A 19228-nucleotide genomic window follows, 5' to 3' on the forward strand; every position below is an offset into this window, starting at 1 on the left:
GTTAATTAGGTCTCCTGTGACACATTTTAATTATATGTCTCATTCTGTAGCTGAGGTTCAGTGGTAGACTCTGGTAGGGGGTAATCAACTGTGGTGAGTAACCACATGGTCTGTATTTACGTCTGTGGTGGCAGAAGACCTTGGGAATTTTCCCAGTCTGTATGTTGGAAAGAAGGTGACTCAAATTTACTGAATTAAACCAAATTGCACCAAATTCTCTGTTTAGTTCTACCTCAATTGTATGGAAGTAAAATGAAAAAAACTTCAATTCCTATTCTGGGGTTTCAAAGTTGCTAGGGAAACAAGGCTCATACATGTTAGACAGACATGATATAATATGTCATAAGACAGCATCAAACCTAGTTATCTAAGAGATATGGGTATCCACAACATTTCTTTTTATCACAGTAAAAATTTAGTCCACGTGTGTGCATGTGGAGGTCAGTTTTTGTGGGAGTCAAGTCTCCTTCCACCGTGTGGGTCCAGGACTCAAACTCAGGTTGTCAGATTTGATATCAAGTGCCCTTACCCAGTGAACTACCTTGCCAGACTGAAATACGAGAATTCAAAGAAGGAAGGACAGACAGGAAAAGGGTTCCTCTAATGGCCCAGCTAGGGTTGTGTTAGTAGTATGACCTGGAGAAGCTGCGTATTGTGGAAACATTCAAGTGGATAATATTTTGAATGTGGGTTTGCTTTACACTGATCCCACTCTTGTTTCCAAGACAGAAAGGGGCACAAAATGAAGGTTTTTTACTAGAGACAATGAACGAATTGGGCCCTCTAATTATTGAGTTACCCTGGTCTTCACTTCTCCAGAAGCTCTTGTGGACATGGAGATTGCACTGTCTACTTGAAACATGTGGAGAGCAATGACACATGAGGTGTAGTCAATATCACAGAGATCTGTTTATGTGGGCTCTAATATTGAGGGGTTTTTCCGTTTGTTTGTTTAACAAAAACTTTAATAATGATTCCTTTCCAGTTTTTACAACCCTCAAAAATGCATAGCTATCCTACCATGTAATTGAAATAAACAATTATGTAGGCAACACTATAGAATGCTAATTTCCCATCGTTTCAAGAATGGCACACAGTATAGAATGCTCCATCTTGTCTTTGGAGGGTGTCTGTTCTGAAGGAGTCTGGGATCAGGTTTCTTTTGGTTTCTACAACGCTTCTGTGAGGAGAAATCACGGTTTACACATAGCTCCATTCTATCCAATAACCTATCTGCAAAGTCACAGATATCTTCACTGTGTGAGATAGGGGAAGGCATCTGAATGGCTATTTAGAACTGGCAATATATCATATGGGGCAATATTATTAGTTGAAAAAGCCAGTAATTGAATGTTGTAATTCATTCATTTATGACCTTACCCTTTTGCAGCATTCTTAATATCATTTTTTACAAGCTATTGTGAGAGAATTGAAAGCTAGTTAGACAGTCTTAAAAGTATAAGTCTACTTCTCCCAGCTATAAATTCTTTGTCTAGTAAACACAGTTTCATCTTGTGAGCACAAAATAGGGAACTGTGCTTCTCTTTAGCTGTTTAGTTGATCTTGAATGTATTTCCTATATAACTGAAGAAATAACCATGCTCGTAAATTCTCCGGGAGCCCCTGGAAGCCACAACAAGCACTGCCTACCAAGAATCCATCCTGTACATAGCCCTGGGATCATATTGATTGTGACATTAAATAAATGGCCTTGATTTTCTTTTTTTAAACACTCAAGGCTACAAGTAATGCAATCTCAAGGAAACAGAGGGAAAAGAGGCATGGGGGAAGGAGGGAGGCCAGGCTTACATCGCACTGCCTCAGCAAATGGACTCGTTGTCTTTGGAAGCTATATCTAGTCTCCTGTCCTCTTGGAGAGAAGGATGAAGCCATTTTCACATGCACTTCTAATTGAGCTAGACTGCTGAACTGCAGGGCTTCTTGGTTGTTAAAGGTCGTACACAAGCCAGAGAAGCCTACAGGGCAAGAGTGTTGAAATTGGCTCAGACTCGATTTGCCAATGTGCATGTCTACCTGAGCCAACTTCTGAATGAAGGGGTTTGGGCTTAGTTGCCTTTCTGCTACTGAGACAAGTGCCTGGGATGATCAGCTTATGAAGAGAAAAGTTCTATCCTTATCTCAGAGTTTTGGAGGTTTCAGTCCTTGAATAATTGGCTCTGTTGTTTGGTGCATATGTTGGTGCATCATGATGGAAACGAACCAGCCAACTTGTGACCAGAAAGTGAGAGTGGAAAGGAAAGAGACTGGACCCCACGATTCCCACGAGGTACTGCCTCTTACAGTTATTACCACCTCCTGATAGTACCAACCTGGGACACATAGCTCTGTGTCATTCCAACTAAGGCTGTGGGGACCAATGACAATCCAGCTGTATGGACTAACAACACTCCTGCTGTATGGACTATATGAACCAATGACACTCCTTCTGTACGGACCAACAACACTCCCAGTGGCTTCCGGAGCCAAGGCACTAGCTGCACCCACAGAATCCTGAACTGCTATGACAAATGTCCTTACACTGACTCCTCTAGCTAAATGTGTGCCCCTCACTGTGAGAAAGCCATGCAGAAAGCCAAGAGGATGCTCAGAAAATGCTGAAGACAGCCCTCGCTCAACTCCTCCAATGGGAGAATGAGAGCATTCCAGCTTCACAAAACGCTATTGGAGATGTCAGCTCGCCCCTTCCTGTCATGAAATGTGAAGAAATATTTAGCTGCAAGACAAAACATGTCACTGGTCCTTTGCAGGGATCCTTATCACCTGCTAAATAGCTCTATTGTGTGGCCCACAAACACATTTTGTAATTCCATAGCTGACATTTCTATTCAAACTCACAAAGCTCTACTTTACAAAAGTTCTCTGCCTTTCAAAATCTACTTCCCCTACCCTTTTTTGCAAAGCTCCAGGCAAATTCTTCTTTATTGAAAACATGTTTCCTTTTTCCTTCCTGAACACTGTAATGTCCCTGCACCCTGTCTGTCTGTCACACAGCTGTCACACAGTTGAGTTGATGGAACCCGGGGCCCAGGCTGTGCTCCAAACCCACCCATGGGGAACAGACCACCAGTGACACAGTGTGGGGAGGAGCAGTAGCCACAGAGATTGGAGAAGAAGTAAAGCTGGCAGCTGTGACAGCGTCAGGATAATGTCGCGATGAGGAGACTGGGCTCAAACCCGCCATGTTCCATTCTTTAGGATCCCAGGGAAGAGCATCACCGTTAACAGAACCCATAGACCAACATAGAGTTCCTGGGTCCTCAGAGTCTGCAAAAGAAAGGCAGGGAGATTAGCTAGGAGGTCAAAGTTCACCTGGTGTATATTCAGATACACTTTAGAGATGTTCTTGGGTATCTCACGACCTTTTGTTATCCTGCCGGCAGATAAGGAGTGAGGAGTCATTTATATCTCACCACTTCAACCACCACCCCTACCACTTCACCAACACAATCACCACCACCACCAGCAGCACCAGCACCAATATCACCACCACCATAACCATAACCATCACCTCTGTGCCAAAATTGCCTTTGTGGAAAGCTGTTGCTCACTCAGGTTCACTGTGTAATTCTTTTACTCTCCACCTCCAAACTCCCCCCTTTTGCTGATGTTTCCCCCTGATGTTAGGGTTCATTGTTGAGGGTGAGATAGCGGGGATCTAATGAATCTACTTGTATTAAGAGCAAACAGGTCTAAGCATACAAAACTATTCTGCTCACCACAGGGTCAGGTGGCATTTGTCTCCCTGAACCCAGAAGGAAGAAGCAGGAGGAGTAGGGGCCATGGCTACAGTACAAATTTGAGGTCAGCCTGAGTTATATGAGTCCCTGTCTCAAAAACAACAACAACAACCCAAAACCCCAAGACCAAACAAATAAAAACTCCAGCTCCTTAATCCAGTCTGTCTGGAATACACCCTTGGGTTTTCTTTGATGCCTTTGTTCATATTAGCCCTTCTACCCTTTAATTTCCTCCCTCCTCTGACCTTGTAAAGTCAAATCCAACTTTGAATATTTAAATAAAATGTTAACACTTTCCGGCAGTACTGCATGAAGTATGATTTTTAGTTTTGCTTCAACTTGATGAGCAAATTGAAAAGTGGCCTGAGATAGAACAGGTGCACAGGAGACAGTGAGATTCGTGGCCCTAAAAGAGCCATGAGTCTGTTGGGTCACTGTAGTTTCACAGGGGAGCCGGACTTCACAATTAAATTTTGCACATAGGGAAAATGCTTCACGATACAGGGACAGGCAAGGACTTTCTACAAAGGGTCCTGATAGCTTAGGGAACAGTAGTGAGACCTGAGAAATGGGTTTATGAAACTAAATGCTTCAGTGCAGCAAAGGACACGATCACCGAGTGAAGAGATGGTTTACAGAAGGGGACGGGGCTTCCACCTTTGCTAGATAGCTGATAGGAGAGCAATACTTAGACTATATAAAGAACCCTCAAATAACCCCATCAACAAATGGGTGAATGAAATGAAAATTAATCCAAAGATAAAGTACAAATGGCCAATAGACATAGAAAAAATGTTAGCCAGGCATGGGATGGCACCCACCTTTAATCCCAACACTCGGGAGGCAGAGGCAGGTGGATCTCTGAGTTAGAGGCCAGCCTGGTCTACAAAGCAAGTTCCAAGGCAGCCATGAAAACAGACAGAGAAAGACATGTCTGGTGCTTGGTTCTGAGGAGTGATTTGCAACTTGGTGGAGCAAGCAAAAGATCACTTACACCTGAGAATTACTGAACACCACATGCCAGAGGTAGAAGTCTAGGTCAAACGTAGAAGGAGAGCCTCACTGGGCAACCGAGTATCACCTGTACCCACGATGTTCTCGGCAGCAGCAAGTTCCTGTGGTGGATTTCTAGGCAGAACTGAGGCAGGCGTTCTCAGCTGAGGCTCTAAGGGGTGGATGAAGCAGTAGAGAAACATCTGGTGGAAATCAAGGAAAACAGTTCGCATCAGCTGTCCGTGAAGCTGCAGTCAAGCTTGCACAGAGTCTAGAGAACCTGCACCTTTATTTATAGCCCGCTGCAAGTATTAAGGATCTTGAAATTTTACTGTTCAATGGCATTGTGGAACATCCATCATGACTGTGAGTAAGAGCAGCAAGATGTGCCGAGTGGTGGTGGCACACGCCTTTAATTCCAGCACTGCGGAGGCAGAGGCAGGCGGATCTCTGTGAGTTCAAGGCCAGCCTGGTGTACAGAGCTAGTTCCAGGACAGCCAGGGCTGTTACACAGAGAAACCCTGTCTTGGAAAAAGAAAAGAGTAGTAAGATGCTGCAGCACACTGACTATATATATAGAATGAGCTGTATCCTGCAAAATGGATGCATTTTCATTGGTACCCTTAAGGCTTCTGACAAGCATATGAATTTGATCCCCTGTGACCGTGATGAGTTCAGGAAGACCAAGCCAAAGAATGCAAAACAGCCAGAGCATGAAGAAAAGTGGGTTTGGGGTCTGGTCTTGCTCATTGGAGAGAACTCGGTACCCATGAATGTAGAGGGTCCACCTTCCAAAGATACTGGCAATGCTTGTGTGCCGCTTGCTGGCGCTGCGGGTGGCCCTGGGGTTGGGAGCTCAGCTGGTGGGGAGTACTAGCTGGTGTACCTATTCCTAAACTTCTGCTGGATTAGCAGGCCCTGTCCGAGGAGTTGGAGGTCCATCCCAGCAACTCATGACTCCACAGGGAAGAGGTACTTAAGTACCTGCCTGCTGTAGTTGCTGCCACTGCCAGCATTGCTGGAGCCCCAACCCAGTACCCACAAGGGAGTGGAACTCCACCTCTACCTGCAGGCAGAGCAATCCCACCTCCAGGAATTATGACTCCTGTACCTGGTATCAGGCCACACATGGGCCACCAATTGACCTTCCCAATGCTCGAGGGACACCTAATAGGCATGCCCCCTCTGGGAATGATACCTTCCTCTACCAGGAATTAGAGGCCCACCTCCCCAGGAATGTATCCTCCGAAACCCTAAGATATGGTTGGTAAGTTTCAGCCTGTCCTTTTCCTTGCAGTGAGTCTTGTGAAACTGTGTAATCTGTAAGCTTTCTTGGCCCCTCTTACTGCATTAATTATAGCTAATAAATACATAGAGCAATTGGAAAAAAACCCAATCTGAAAAAAAAGGTTCAAAATCCTTAGGCATCAGAAAAATAGAAATCAAAAGTGCCTTTAGCACCTGGGAGATGGAGGAAGGAGGGTCAGAGCTCAAGGTTTTTCTCAGTGGTGTAGTGTTAGTGTTAATCCCAATGATGGGACCAGAAAGACCACTGACAGAAATCATTACAGCCAAATTAATTAAAGCAAGCAATTAATTAAAGTAAGCTTTTTATTTGTGTACACCGGCTGCATCCCCCTAAGGAGGGGTTCGGGAGCTTTGGATGTGAGAAAGACACAGCTTTTGTAGCGCTCAGGAGTAGGGAGTTTCCAAATGGGGGAGGGAAATAGGAGGGGTTGCAGGAGCAGAATATAACCAGTCGTTGTAAGGTAGTCATGGGTGGCCATATAGACTTTTGAAACTACGGCAGGGTTGCCAGATGATTATAGGCAACTTTTTGAAACAAAGACATGATTGCTGTTCCTGGAACAGGGAGTACATAAGCATTGTAGTTAAGGTTATAGGTAGAGCACTGCCCGATCCTTTAGAAACAGAGATTTAACCACACACAGGAAGGAGCCTCGTTTGTCTTTACTATATGATGGCCTTTAAGCCTAAAATGGAGGCAGGCTGCTTCTTCATTAGAAGAACAAATAAAACTACAACGAGAGTCCACTTTACACAATCAGAATGGCTCATAAGAACACACATAACAAACTCTGGGAGGATTCAGGGGGAGGCAACTTCTCTGCTGTTGTGGATACAAACAAGAGAAGCAGCTCTGGGATGCAGTATGGAGGTTCCTTAACAACAGAAAAACAGACACACCACGTGACCCAGCTTTGACCAAAGGAACCTAAGTCACTGCACCACAGAAACACCTGCTGATCCAAATTCTCTGAAGCATTGTTCATGAGAACCGACTTATAAAATCTACCCAGGTGTCCATGCCCGGAGTGGGTGGTGGTGAACACCTTTAATCCCAGCATTCTGGAGGCAGAGGCAGCAGGATCTTTGTGAGTTTAAGGCCAGCCTGGTCTACGGAGGGAGTTACAGACCAAACAAGATTACACAGAGAAACCCTGTCTCAAAAGAAAAGAAGAAAAAGGATGAAATGATGTAATTTGCCCGAGAATGAAGGAATTAGAGACTGCAATACTTAAGTGATAGGGATAAGCTAAGTTCAGAAAGTCAAATGCCACAGATTTTTCTCCTATATGTAGAACTCAGATTACACATATGCATACCTGAACACACGAACTTGTGAAAGTTCAAGTTACATTTTAAGTTTTAGTTACTATGCCTTAGAGATCTGTTAAACAAAAATGCCTCTGTTCTGCAAGCCCCTTGCCCGAGGACAGAGAGTTCCTGAAATGCTGGAGGCCACTGTTTATGGGAGACAACAAGCCGCATGTTTGCACTCCCCTAAACAAGTTTGTTTGCCCCACCTGCACCAGATCACAGGTGCTTGATCACATGTGGGCAGGAGCTTCACAGGCTGGAGGTATGTCAGGATGTGTGCTTGCCTCTGACTGAACCTGATAGGAGATACTTCAGCCGCTGCAAACCATGACTCAGGGACATCTTCTAGAAACACATAGAGGGACCTTGACCAGATCCTATTCACCTGGCCAGTACTTAATTAAAGCTTGCTTCAAATTTGGCTTTAAACTGTGGTAGTGGTTTTATTATTGACTGGTAGGAGGGAAAGGAGAAGACAGTGGGCATGAGTATGTCCACAGCGCGCCATACCTGAAAGGAAATGTCCTTGTGAACCCCACCGCTCTGTGCAGTGAATCCACACTAACCAATGTAGAGCTGGGAGTACAGCTCAATGGTAGAGCACTTGCCTAGCATTGGTGAAGCCATGGTTTTGGGCCCCAGCCCTGTGGAAGAGGAGGAAGAGGAGGAGGAGGGGGAGGAAAAAGAGGAGGAGGAAGGGGAGGAGGAGGAGGAAGAGGAGGAAGAGGAGGAGGAGGAAAAGAAGGAAGAGGAGGAGGAGGAGGAGGAGGAGGAGGAGGAGGAGGAGGAGGAGGAAAAAGATTTTCTACCACCAGGACCAGATTATTATCAAAGACCTTCATTCTACCAGTAAAGGGGTGACTTAACACAGGGTAAGTATGGAAAGGATACTGAAGGGGGTGGCCAGCTGGGCCATACCATGCTTGAAGAAACAAAGACACTGGAAAGGGCTCAGTGGTTAAGAGCAGCTCTTCCAGAGAACCAGGGTTTGATTCCCAGCATGGTTCACAACCTTCTGTAATCTAGTTCCAGGGGATCCAATGCCCTCTTCTGGCCTCTGTGGGCATCAGACACACATGTGATGCAGAAAGTTACATGTAGACAAAACACTCACACACATAAAAATAAATCTCAAAAGAAAAAAGATGAGCTAAACAATTTCATTGCCTGTCGTGAGATCATTGATCAGAAAATTCTGTTCCAGGGCTGGAGTGAGGCAAATCTGCTTTCGTGTGTGACAGAGAACAGACATCTACATTTCAGTAAGTCTTGCACTGTTATTAGGGGTCCACACACCTCAATGTTCCTTTTTCTTCTGAGGGACTTTTTTTTTCCTTCGGCTAAATGTAGTGATCTGAATAACGTAAATACTCTCGGTGACAATCATTTATAAAGGAGAGATTTTAATTTAGATATTCTAAATCCCAAGGTCAGGTTTCCTAGGTGAGCAAGTTGTTTAGAGAAAGAATAAAATATGATGAGGTTGTCTACAGGGCTCTTCGTATGCTCATGATCATGAAACTCTTCCCACCTTAAACAGAGTCTGGCATCTAGGGAAGGTCATTTCCGAAGGTCGTTTTAAGGCATCACCAAGTTGGGAGTTTAGGATTAGACATTCATGATCTATTCTGCTCCTGTTCCAGGGCTCCCTTGTGTTGCTCAGGGAGCTTTACAGTTTCACATTGTTTGAAATAACGAGGAAGTTCCCCGTTTCAGTTCAAACAAATTTGCAACTTCTCACCAGGAAAAGAAAAAGTTGCCTTCTCCATAAATTAGTCAGTACTTAGAAAGGTGTGGAAACCACATGCAAAAAGGATGGCAAGGCATTGAGAAAAGCACAATGAAGGCTCAACACCCGTCTGTGGTGCTAAGGGATGGTGCGGGCACCACCTTCTGTGTGAAAGTATGCAGCACACGGGCTGGTGCACACACATGTCCCCCAAACTCCTATTTCAAGTCTCAATGCCGTGTGCTTTAGTGTATAAACTGACAGTCTGTGGCGGTCGTTGGTCTTCTTGGCATTTACAGACACAGCTCTCAGACAAAACTAAGTTTTCCTCACCACTCAGGAATCGGGAACTCAGATTTCTTCAAGACATTGTTCATTGCCAGTCACTATCTGTGCGATGTGACTAGCTTTGCTAGTACCCAGCCAACTAAAACAAGAAATGGAATGCAATTAAGATTTGGATAATTTGGAGTTTATAACACGAAAAGTAAAAACCCAGACACAGATATTGGGGTTCAAGCTGATGGTCAGATAAGCAAAACCACCAAGCCAGTAGCTCTTTCCTCTACCCAGGCTGAAGTAATCCTGCCTTCAATGTGGCTGGAGACCAAAATGCTCCAGACCAAATATCTGCTCCTATCTTATATACCTCAAGTGCTGGGAATAAAGGCGTGTGATCCCCAAGTGCTGAGATCACCATTGTGTGAGCTGTTTCTCTGTTAGACTGGATCAATTTCCTGTAGATCAGTGTGGCCTTGAACTAACAGAGATCCATCTGCCTGTCTCTTGAGTCTGGGAATTAAAGGTGTGTATCACCATTGCCTGGCTTTATGGCTTGTGACTAGCTTTGCATTCTGAACCCTCAGGCAAGCTTTAATAAGTCATAAATAATATATCACCACAGGGGTTTTATGTTTATTTATTTAAAAATTATGTGTATAGGTGGGGTGGGGGCAGGTGTAATGGACATGTGGAAGCTTGTGACCTCAGAGGCTAGAAGAGGGTGCTAGACAACATTGGAGCTGGAGTAACGTGTGGCTATGTGCCAAGTGACATGGGTGCTAGGAACTGAACTAGGGTCCTCTGCCAAAGCACTATGTGTTCTTAATCCCTGAGCCTTCTCTCCAATGTCTTGCTTTTTTGTTTGTTTGTTTTGTTTTTAAGATGCATTTATTATGTGTAAAGTGTTCTGCTTGCATGTAACCCTGCAGGCCAGAAGAGGGCACCAGGTCTCATTACAGATGGTTTGTGAGCCACCATGTGGTTGCTGGGAATTGAACTCAGGACCTGTGGAAGAGCAGTCAGTGCTCTTAACCTCTGATTTTGCTTTTATATTTGTTTTTGAGACAATCTCATACACTCCAGACTGTCCTCAAACCAGCTATAAAACCAAGACTAGCCTTGAATTCACAATCCTGCCGCTTCTACCTCCCAACTGCTGGGATTGGAGGTGTATGCCAACATGCTACCAATGGATGGACATGATTTGATGAATATTCCATAGTTATTCTCAGAGAAATTTAATAAAAGTTCCATTAATTCTGTTTTGTTTAAGCAGTGAACACCTAGCACAGGCTTTTGATCAGTGATCAATAATTGGTCTTGTGAATTCAAAAGTTTATGCTGCCCAGCGTAGCACTCATAAATGAAATCAACAGTAAACTAAGAAAAATTGAAAGTGTGTGTGTGTGTGTGTGTGTGTGTGTGTGTGTGTGTGAGAGAGAGAGAGAGAGAGAGAGAGGAGAGCTTTGGGCATTGAACTTGGGTCCACCAGCAAGCCAAGTGTTTTGATCCCCAGCCCTCAAATATGTTTTAGAAAGTACTGAACTTGTTCAACACACAGAAAGGCCCTTCTTTGCCAAGCACTACTCTGGTTGCTGAGGGTAGAGCTGCCAGGGACTCTGAGCTGCTTGGGACTGTACTCTTGGTTCAGCAGAGTCACCCCATTACGGAGTCATAGATTCTGGCAAAAGAGCCAGGGCATGAGTCAGAGGCAAGGGGTTCACCGCTATAACACAGCAGGCAGCGTGGCTTTCCTGTGTGTTTCTGCCAGTTTCCTATAAACCGCCACTTCTACCGGATGACACGGAAGACAGGTGGATGGATATGATCATCGCTGGAGAGGAATTCTGGGTTTGGAGAATTTGTCACTTTCACAGGCCGTGGTGATGAGGTTGTTCCTGGTCGAGGGGAAGACATTACGTCATCCCTCCAAGGGCACTTGCTGCAAACAAAACCCTAACAACCAACCCAGCAGCAACTGCGAGAGCCTCCCGTTTTCATTATGACCAGCACCTCAAACACAGGGTGTCTCCCAGAGTCCTGTGGCAGCTGGCCTGTCCCAGTTAAAGAACTTGGTTTCAGGCTGCGTCACTCCAAAAGAGACACCACTGGTGTTAGCCCTGCCTGTGTGCTAGCCTCTGCTTCATCTTTTCCTTTTGTGCTCACTGTAGCCACATCTTCTACTTGTGTTGCCAGCATCAGACTTGTTCTCATGCGTTCCTCAGGTTTTCCCTGCATCCCAGGAACCACACTACTCCCCTAAAGTCTGCACCGAGTCTCTCAGTGAATAACCAAGTAGTTTCTTCAAAGTAGGAATATCCAGTTCAGGGATGCGTTTTGCCTCATGAAAGCCCAAGGACATAGTTTCATCTGGGCCAATGTGTATCTTGGGGTCTCCCTGAGCGAGTCTTTGTGACCCTGGGTTTCCAGACAGCTATTACATAGTCATTAAGGAGACAACAGCTGTCCGCCTTCTCACCTCTTTATTTCTAGCTTTAGCTCCAGTTCTCTTCATCCTCTATGCTTTGTAGCCCCAGGCTGGCCTGATGCTGCCTATGTAGCCCATGCTGGCCCAGAACTTGAAGCCATGTTCTCATCCCTGTCTTCTGACTGCTGGGATGGCAGGCTTACCACATCCAGCTTGTTCTTCACAGCATGGTTATGCACTGAAATTTTGCTTTGTGAGGTATTCAGAAAAAGAAGAGATACAGATTTGGGGATCCAGTCACATGAAGGCTTACAAGGAGCCGTCATTGCCTGTGCTGTCTCAAGACAGAGGCAGCGCATTACGGAGAAAGAATGAGTGATTAAGGACAGAAGTGAGGGTTCTTAGACCAAGGGGTCTAACGGGCAATCTCAGAAGGCTCATTCTCTGTCTCCAAATAAGATGATATGGTTCATTAATAAACATTCCTCATTGTTCTCTGGATCTCAGCGGTGCTCATTATTGTAAACCGGCTTGTCTGCATGCTACCCTGATAATGGGGAGCTCAGTAACCACCCTCAGCAGTTCCTCATAGTGAGGAATAGAACTAAGAACGTACCAGAAGAGAGGAAGAAAGGTTGGGATGAAGTTGGGGTCAGGAGACAGCTGCTATGTTGACACAGTTAATTTCTAAATATGTCAGGATGTCTGCACATGACACATGGTTGAAGGAGATGTATGGATATGTACATATATTTTATGGAAATAACTACTCTGAATATTAGATAAAAGATACTACAATATTTTAAAAAGCTAAAACAGTCACTTTCTCACTGGTTTCGTAATGTCACAAGGCTATTTGGCCTGTGTGGGAAAGAAAAATGTTGGATAAGTGAAGGAATTTATGAGAAAACTGTATCATCTCTGAAGGAGAATTAAAATATACAACAGAATAAAAGAAGAAATGAATGCCACTCTAATACAATGCCTTTGTCACGTTACATTAGAAAAAAAAGTCATTGACAAGTCCAAGAAAGTAATATTTGTATTCTATTACAGCACAATGGTACATGTATGGAAATGGATTTGGGTAGGTGTGTGGGGTTGAAGAAGAAACTGGAAGAAAGAAAGCTATACACAGAGAATACAAGTAGGAAAAAATCCAACATTTTGCTGTATATGACGATTGCTAAGAATTATCATGTCAGATTCTCAAGGAGAGAGACACACGCTGACAAAGCACCCAGGTTGTCTTGGGATGAAAACCATGATCTCAGCCTCAGCCTAGGGCCATCATGACAACACAGACGTTAGCCTTGAGTATCGGAGTGTGAATGGATCATACAGAAATCCTTCAGATTTCAGAATACAGAAACAAATTGTGGAGACCACACAAATGTGCTGCTGGAGTCAAAACTACAGACACGGGCTGAATAGACAGTTTGTCCAGAGTTTCCAGCAAATTCAACCAAGGCTGGTCATGACACCACGTGCTTTAACCCCAGCACTCAGGAGACAGAGACAGGTGGATCTTTGTGAGTTCAAGTCCAGCATGGTCTATACAGCGAGTTCCAGGCCATTTGAGTTATATAGTGAGACCTTATTTTAAAAGAGAGAAGCCAAATAAGGATAATTATTAGCTAAGGCAATCTCAGCTCAAGGTGGACTTAATTTCTAAATTATCTTTTATAGATACTTACTTTTTTGAGAAATAGCCTTTCATGGGGCAGGGGTTGTAGCTGAGTGGTAGAATGCTTGCCTAACACCCCAAGATGGGTGCCTAGTACTGGGCGGGGGTGGGAATCATCTTTCTTCTTGGAAAAAAATGAGTTACCTCTTGAGTTAGTTCAAGGTCACTGCCTGGCTGAAGTGGCTGAAGGTAATCACCCTGGACAGATGGCTGTGACTGTCTAGCTTGCGATGAAGCGAGCCTTAGACCACTGGTAAAAGGAAATCTCTGCAAGACATCCAAGAGGCACTGGAGAATTATGAGTGATCTTTGGCACATACCAAAAAGTATCGCTGGCAAAGCTTGGGAGGCCAAGAAATGAGGAAGACTGGATGAGGATGTCCCTGCACTGGGGGATAATTGGGCTAACATAGACTCAACTTCAGTAGCCCTTTAGTGAGCTCACTGATGAAATATTTCTTAAATATTTCAAGTCTTCATGAATCATGGCAGTCAAATTTGGATTGGTATGTTAATGTCATTATCATTTGTCACAGTTCTGAGCAAGTAAGTGACATTGCTTGCTGTGTCATCACAGTTTTCCCAAGTGATAGAAATAGATAAACACGTCCAGCCCTGTCATTGGGAGTCACACATGGGGAGACACAATACGCATGCTTTAGAAACAACCATGCAAACAGTGTCAATAATACACACACCCACTTTCCCTCTTCCTCTAGAAACCTGAAGGGAGAAGTTTGCTGCTTTAAACCCCTCTTTTTTTCTTTTCTTTTCTTTCTGATTTCTTGCCCTCCATCATCCTCAGTCTTGTGTTGAATTGAAATTTTTAGATCATTTATAAAGCTCACGATGATTTGAGACACAAACTTTAGCAGTGATTACGGGGGAAGAAAGGAGCAATCACAAGGGAGGGCTCTGGGTCTCTTACAGAAAAAAAAAACAAGAACCTGCTAACCAAGTTGTTTAAGGAGGGAATGTGCAGAAATGTTTTAGTATGAAAAGGAAAGCTCACCAAGGAATATGTGCTGCAGAGATTCAGGCCTCAAAGAGGGACCTCACTAATGCCTACACAGTGAAAACCCTACCCAAGCTTCTACGCAAGTGTGCAGCTTGAAGCAGGTCCTAAGATTTCTGCGTTGCCGTGCAGGACTGACTGACAACGTGAGAAAGGCAGAAGGATTGCACAGCAGCCTGAGCACGCTGCAAACTGCATAACCACCTTGTTCACTTTTCTCTGTGCGCACGCGAGCGTGTGTGTGTGTGTGTGTGTGTGTGTGTGTGTGTGTGTGTGTGATAAAGAAGGCTGGCACAGAGGCTTCCTGAGTCACAAGCTAATTAGTAGCAGAGACAGACTAGAATTTAAGGCCTCCTGGCTCATAATTTATGATCATATCCCCTTGGTCATTGTTAAGAATCTATTCCATCCACATGTTAAGTTGGAATTAAGTGCTGCCATTTGAGACTGAAATGAGAAAGACACAGGAGCGTGCAGTGAAGCATGAGTCAGCACGAGAGAGTGCTCTTCTCACATGTGCAAGGCGTGGGCTCCATCCCAGCACTGCCACAAAATAGACAGCTCAAAATGCAGTTGGTTTTGCCATAGTTTCCTAATGCTTCTCTCACAAGTTACCGTGGGCTTGGTGGCTTGTAAGAATGTACGTTTGGGGGCTGGGAAGGTGGCTCAGCGGTTAAAGAGCTTGTCACACAAACCCAGGGCCCACATGAAACTGGCCACATGTGCAGGCCTTTGTAATGCCAGCTCTCCCATGGAGAAATGGGAGATGAGACGGGAGGATCTCTGGAAGCGTGTAGGACAGATAGTGTGGTGTACACAGTGGCCAGCAACCGAGTGCCTGTCACAAACGTGGTGGAAGGCAGAACCAACTCTAGAAGTTGTCCTTTGTCCTCCTCATATGCACTGTGCTGGGTGTGAGCACACACACACACACACACACAGAGAGAGAGAGAGAGAGAGAGAGAGAGAGAGAGAGAGAGAGAGAGAGAGAGACTTGCTATGTATCACAGACTGGCTTCCAATCCATTGTTTCCTTACTTCAGCATCCCAGGTGTAGGGGTTACAGATGTGCAGCTCACACCATGTTCCCTCCCAGTCACACACCAGTTTCACCCATTGTGCTACAGCCCTGAAAATGGTCAATTGGCTTTCTCTCTTTACTGATTTGACCATTCCAGATGTCTTATGTAAGAGGAATCACACATAATGGGTGATTTTTTCATGATGGGTTTCTTTCATGTAGCATGATTTTCAAAGTTCAGCTAGGCTGCAATACATTTCAATACCTCATACTTTTTATGGCCAGGTAATATTACATTTCCTTGGGGATATCGTTTTTTTTATTCATTCATTAGTTGGATTGTTTTAATTTTCGCTACAACAAAAAACACAGCCATGAACATCTGTGAACGTGTTCTTACGTTTTCTTTGCCTAGGAGAGAAGCACCCTGTGTGTAATAACCTAAGAGGACCTGTCAAATCAGTCGCCAAAGCAGAGGCAACCCATTCCGTTCCCACAAGTAACACGAGGACAGTGGGAAATTTGTCACGTCCTCCCCAACAGGTGTCAATGTCTAATTTCTTTTTATTACAACCATCCTATTGAACGGGAAGTAGTACCCATTGCAGTTTTGACTGATTCATGATGTATATCTCCCATATGCTAATTTTTATAATTAAAAAGAAAATAAATCCTCCAAACAGCCCTGCAAGTTAAGCATCTCTATGGAGGCTAATGGCACATAGAACTCGTTGACATCAATGTGAATGATTGTTGAAGACAGAATAACTCTTTAAAAGATTTTGTGTGTGTGTGTGTGTGTGTGTGTGTGTGTGTGTGTGCGTGCGTGCGCGCGCACCTGTGTGCACACGTGTGCATGCATGCACATGCTTGCACTTACCCATAGAGGCAAGAAGAGGGATCGTATCCCCTTACTGGAGCTAAAGACAGTTGTGAATTTCCCACGCGGGTGCTGAGAACTGAACTGCGGTCATCTGCAAGAGTGGAAGAGCTTTTAAACACTGAGCCATCTTTTCATCCTCTTGGATAATCTACTCCTTAAGAAGTGTAGGTATCTTAAGATACATATTTGGGGCAAAACTGCACAAAGCATACAGCAAGCATTTTATTCAGATACTGAAAAGGGGAAACTGTTAGCAGATTATTAATGTAACTGTGAAATCTGACAACAGCTGCTTTGCAACTGGAAGGGTGCTGAGATTGCACGCACCAGCGAAGGGTGACTGTAACTGTTCAGCAGTGAAATTCTTGCTCCTGTTAGAAACAGTGAGAATGAGGCGTGGGTGCTCTCCCTTGATATTTTCAGATGGAGAGGTCATAAAATCTAGGACAGGACTTCAGGAGAAAACAATTACTCTAAACCTGCAGTTTTAAAAATAGGAGCCTGATCTTTTAGGAAAGAATGCCATCATTCAAATTCACTTAAGGTTTGCAGAAATTATTTATTGAGTCAATTTCAGCTCAGTGCAACCATTCCTGGTTTGAAAAGAGTAGTGGTGCCAAAAAAAAAAAAAAAAAAAAAATTACGTGACCATGAGCGCATCTGGATCTGCACTAAGAGCTGAGTGGGGGCCACAGCTGTCTGGAACAGGAGAAGCCATCATTTCTGTTTCCTACCCCATGCTCATTCTCCCAAACACTGCTCCTTGTTGAAGAGGGAATTCTTTCTTGATCTGTGCGTGTGAAAGGGGCCTGGAACATCAGCAGAGCTCCAAGACAACAAGCCAAATACCCGTCATTCATGTTGCCTGCCCACAGCCTGAGAATGAGTGAGGAAGAGCAAGAGTACCAAAAGAGCACAGAGGGGACCGGCGCGGGGGGGGGGGTTGACGGGGGGGGGAGGATGAACGGACTTAGGGGGTACACGGTGGAGGGGGCACGACCTTTGAGAATCAAGGAAGCAGCAACAGGAAAGCCAAGAACGCAGAAGCAGAAGGGAAATGGAGAGGAATGCGTCCAGCCGGCTGCTGCTCGGGAGGCAGCTATCCCAGAGTACGGGGGTTTGGCTAAGAAGTGTCCTCCATAGGATCAGGGATTTGGACACTTGGTCTCCAAGTTGGCAATGCTTTGGGGGACGTTATGGAACATTTAGCAGAAGAAGCCTTGCCGGAGGCAGTATGTCACCCGGGCAGGCTTTGAGAGATCGATGCTCCACCCATTTCCAATTTGTTTCCTCTGCTTTGAGTTTTCAGTTGCGGGTGCAATCGCTCAGCTTTTTATCTGGCTTCGGACTGCCATGCCTCCCTCACGGTTACGGAGTCCCTCTCGGGAAGCATAAGCCAAAATAAACTTTATTCCATGAATCGACTTTGGTCATGGTGTTTTACCACAGCGATGGAAAGTCACTAAAACAGGATGACATCACACAAGCACAAGGGAAGCTTGCAGAGTGCAAGCCATCCCAGTGGTGACAGCCTCCCACGCTAGCCACCAGAGCAACACAAGGTCCTGGAAGCACTGGATCCAGTGTAGAGCTGGGTGTGGCGGCACAGACCTGTGATCCCACCGCTCTGGTAGAGTGATATATTATTTATGATTTATTAATATATAATTACACACAGGAGGCTGACATAGGAGGAGCCTGCACTTTGAGAACAACCTGGGTTCAGCAGTGAGTTCCAGGCCAGTCAGGAATACATAATGAGAGCCTGTTTCAAAAAAGGAAATACAGAAAGGAAGGAGGCCTACTGTGTGTGTGTGTGTGTGTGTGTGTGTGTGTGTGTGTGTGTGTGTGTGTGTTGGGGAGGGGCGTGATTTGAGAAAAGTCCTCTTGCTTGGCAAGATAGCAACAAAGAAATACCTTACATGAATGCTATACCTCAGAGTGGTGAAGAATGGGAGCCGTCTTCATAGAGGACCTGTGACAGGGATTAAGTGACTCCAGTGGTTGGAAAACACTGAGCATCAGTCACCAGTCAGGGACTCTAGGAACACACGCCACAGTAACCAGAAAGTGTCACGAGAAACTGCTGTGGAGATGAGAAGAAGCAGCGGTGGGTGACCTGCAGCATGACCCATATGCTGATGGCCCAGACCAGCTACAGTTCACCCAGGCAGAGGACGAATAGACATGAGAACTCTGACACTGAGGTCCCTGGGTTGCTCTGCTGTGTAGCTTCCTCTCTCCAGAGCAGAGCCCAGTCGGCTGGCTGTTTCCTGTACTCTCCAAGGTATTGAGATATACTGTGGACCGTGCACAGATGAGGAGCCTCTGTGGCCAGTGGGCCCCTACACAGACTACACTGGGAAAGACAGCTAGGGCTAGCTGTGTACCCATTAAAAGAAATATATCCTTAGAGTGAGTTTAGCATTGCTAAACACAGCATGCATTTAACTGGCCCAGTTCACAGGGAACAAGACACTTAAATATAGAAATACATAGAGATGAGACATTTCACTTTTATACAAGTGGTTGATTATTGAAGGTGGCCTTGGGGAATCTCAGGAGTGGCAAGGCAAGCTAGACTAGCCAAAACTAGCCAGGGTCAGTGACAGACTGTGCCTCAAAATATAAAGTAGACAGTGATCAAGGAAGACACCCAATATCAACCTCAGGCTTCTGCAAACACACAGACACACAGACACACAGACACACACACACACACACCACCTGTCTGTGCACTCAGACATATGTACATGCATACACACACATATACAACACACACACACATACACAACACTGAAACATTTCAA

At 44.9% G+C, this 19228-nt stretch overlaps 2 pseudogenes; both read left to right on the forward strand.

Moving 5' to 3' along the window:
• The first annotated feature begins 2206 nt into the window (after window positions 1–2206).
• LOC100751555 lies at window positions 2207–4938 on the forward strand (annotated as a pseudogene).
• A 342-nt stretch (window positions 4939–5280) lies between these two features.
• Window positions 5281–19228, forward strand: part of LOC100751844 — a 46915-nt pseudogene continuing 32967 nt past the window's right edge.

This window comes from Cricetulus griseus, chromosome 8, assembly GCF_003668045.3.
Source record: "Cricetulus griseus strain 17A/GY chromosome 8, alternate assembly CriGri-PICRH-1.0, whole genome shotgun sequence".
Lineage (NCBI taxonomy): Eukaryota > Metazoa > Chordata > Mammalia > Rodentia > Cricetidae > Cricetulus > Cricetulus griseus.